Source organism: Mustela nigripes, chromosome X (assembly GCF_022355385.1).
Source record: "Mustela nigripes isolate SB6536 chromosome X, MUSNIG.SB6536, whole genome shotgun sequence".
Taxonomy (NCBI): Eukaryota; Metazoa; Chordata; class Mammalia; order Carnivora; family Mustelidae; genus Mustela; species Mustela nigripes.
Genome location: NC_081575.1, coordinates 38,381,697 through 38,385,153, shown reverse-complemented (window position 1 = coordinate 38,385,153; position 3,457 = coordinate 38,381,697). Strand labels below are relative to the sequence as shown.

Below are 3,457 nucleotides of genomic sequence, written 5' to 3'. Positions count from 1 at the left end.
TGGTGGGGTTATGGACATTGGGGAGGGTATGTGCTTTGGTGAGTGCTGTGAAGTGTGTAAACCTGGCAATTCACAGACCTGTACCCCTGGGGATAAAAATATATGTTTATAAAAAACTAAAAAAAATTAATTAAAAAATAAAAACTCCCATGATTTAGGACAAAGCAATGAACTGTGGTATAGATCCTGTGCTCATCTGGCTTTCTTTTTTCTTTTCTTTTTTTTTTTTCCCTCAGATAGTAACTATATGAGTTGAACTTTGTAAACATAAGGTTAATTTGCCCATCCCCCAGCACAACTTTTTTAAGGCTAGGTTTGTTATCATGCTTCACCTCTGTATACCATGAAAGAAAGGTAAATGTTCGTAGGTACCTCCATCTCCTAGAAAGGATTTGATCTCTGATTTGGGGGATGCTTGGGTGGCTCAGTCAGTGAAGCATCTCCCTTTGGCTCAGGTCATGACTCCAGGGTCATGGGAAAAAGTGGGGGTCTGCTTCTCCTTCTCCTTCTGCACCACACTTCTCCCTCTCTCACAGACTCTCTTTCTCTCTCAAATGAATAAATTAAAGAATGTTTTAAAAAGGAATCAGAAATTGGGGGGGGAAGAGAAGAACACCAGTCATAATTTAATCTGGGATCCTCACTCAATAGACAAAAATAAGAACACAAGCATCTATCATTTTGGAAAAAATCAATAGCAGAACTAGCACATAATCCCACTCTTCTGGCTCTCACGCCTGGCTCATTTTGTTATGCCATCTTGAATGGCAGCCTTCCTTGTGCAGGCAAGATTAATGGCAGAAGGTATCCCAGAAAGCAATAAGACAGTAGAGAGTGAGTAGATCGTCTGCCCATGATTTATGAGTCTGATGCTTAAACAGACCAAGTTCCTTATTCCTTGATTTGTTAACTTGTACACATAAGTCTGGTAAAAGAGGACCAGGAAGTGCACCATTGAATGACAAGAGGAAGAGTTATCTGTAATCTGTAGTAACCTTTAAAATCGACCAGCTTTATCTTCAACTAAACCAGCAGACTTATTTCATATGAAAAAAATCATAAATCAACGTGTTCCTCATATTCTTCTCCAGGTCTCCAAATGTGCCTTTCTTGAAATTACAGTGATTCAGAGCTATTATTGTGTAGGCTAGCCCCCACACCCTTCAAACTCTAACACCCTCATTTTACAACAAGGAAATATAGACCTAGTGAGGGCTATCGGCACTGGAAGAGGAACATGGAAGTTACCATTCTCAGTCTTGTGTTTTTTCGAATGCACCACACTCTGTTTCACTCTTGCTTGCGAATAAAAATAAATCTTAAGTACTTTCACATACTCTGCTCTTAATGGTCTTTGATAAACTAAAGATAACTAGTCGATTTAGCCCTGAGTTAAGTTCATTCTATCAAGACAAGACTATCACGAAGTTCCAAGGCACTAGTAAACTATACCCAGCTCCTAATGTGTTGAGATCCCAACAGCTCGCAATTCAGACAAGATGTAAAACTTGACTCTTCACATAACCCTTGCATCAACCTGAACTCTCCTCAACAGAGCGAGGCCAGGGAGGAATCTACTTCTCTTTCATTCCTTATTTTCATATCTCAGCAGGAGCACTTAGATCTGTATATTGAGACATAGACCTCTGCATGAAGGGGCACAGGAGAGAGCAAGAGAATCTGCCAAAATCCACATACATTTGGGCTTCAGCTTTACTTTCTTCTAAAAACTTCCTTTCCTGACCTGACTTCTATTGACCTGCCAATTTTTCTAGACTGGATTAATTTTATATTCACCAAGAGTTTATACTTTCATACATTCCATTTGGATGGAATTCTTGGCTTGGCTTCTTGACTGATTAGACACAGCCAGCTGCAAGTTTGTGACCACACAGAGATTTGGGAAAATGTACACTTCCCCTACCTTTTCCTATCAGAAACTGATACAAGCCAAATGCCAAAAAGGATCTGGAGTTCAAGAACTATGTTTAGAATAATGCCATCCTTTTCCACCAGGGCCAAAATAGTAAAAAAATAAAATAAAATAAACATTCCCTATAAGGCTATCAGTCCCTGTTGCTCTTCATTTTTCTCACTTATGCAGTGAAAAGTGATTATTGGTTGTGGTTTTTTCCTCTCTCACTACACCAAAATGTATGCACAAGTGAACGAAAGGATCTGTCATCGTGAGCAAGATTTTAAAAACTTGGGTACTTTGTTCATCTGAAAGTAGCCCTATCCTGTTATCTTTGGTGATTTCTTGCAACGCTGTACAAAACCCAAACATGTTTTGTGTCTCGGTAGGAAAGAGAGAAGGGTAGAGGGAGCTTTTCCACACTTCACTGGACTATTGCAAGGCCTCTGCAAAGAGAGAGTTAATTCAGCCCGAAATCGATCTGTGTTTGTTGCTTTGACACTTGAGAGCCAAAACTTCGAGGCAATGGGCATGAACTGAATACCATCCCAGAAGTGGGATTTTTAAAAACAGGTTTATTGCTCTTGACCACTTTAGTAAAGATTGCTACATTTAGAACGATGACTTCTAATCACCTGCTTTTACTACAGATTACCCATTTCTGGATAATATCTTGTCATAGAAGTAACTACTTGTTTTCTCAGTATCAGGTTATCTATCAGAGCTTGCACTCCAGTATCTGCCTCTTCTGATGAAGATCAGAAATTTCATAGGAGGCATATGAGGTATGACAAATCCAGACAAATTCTATCACCCTGAGTGAGTTCCAGGGTCCTCTAATGGCTTCAAAAATAGAGACTAACATCAGTACATCTTTATGGAATGAGGGTGGAATGTACCTTTCAGCCACAGTGATAATTTTGGCATTTAGCAGTACATTTCCAGGAACATGATATCAACCTTACAAAAAAAAAAAAAAATAGATGACTAAAACAAATCAAGAGTTAGGGTTGTAACTGAGAATTAAGCTAAACAGCTGAACATTTCATCTGATTCCAACTGCACAGAGTATTGCCATGTAATCCCATCATCACCCAACCAACTAGTTCAAGTATACCTTTCTCGGCCACGTTTACACAAATGATCAGTTTGGTCACAGAGATCCTGAATTCTCAGACCTGGTATACTGGTTTAGTAAAAGTAAATGTCACATGGGGACAAATAGGATGTGCTTTGCATTCTCTCCTTATATCCTGCTACCACTATACTAGAATTTGGACAAGCAAATGTCTTCATTTTGGCCACATACACTAGGCACAAAGAGACAACCTCTCCCGTTACTACTACAGTTGACAAAACTCTTCCTCATGCTTTCTTTTTTTTTTTTTTTTTAAAGATTTTATTTATTTATTTGACAGAGAGAAATCACAAGTAGGCAGAGAGGCAGGCAGAGAGAGAGAGGAGGAAGCAGGCTCCCTGCTGAGCAGAGAGCCCAATGCGGGACTCGATCCCAGGACCCTGAGATCATGACCTGAGCCGGAG

At 39.6% G+C, this 3,457-nt stretch overlaps 1 protein-coding gene across 1 annotated transcript in view; it reads right to left on the bottom strand.

The window, feature by feature from the left end:
* Nucleotides 1–3,457, bottom strand: part of GUCY2F (guanylate cyclase 2F, retinal) — a 95,447-nt gene that overhangs the window by 55,073 nt on the left and 36,917 nt on the right.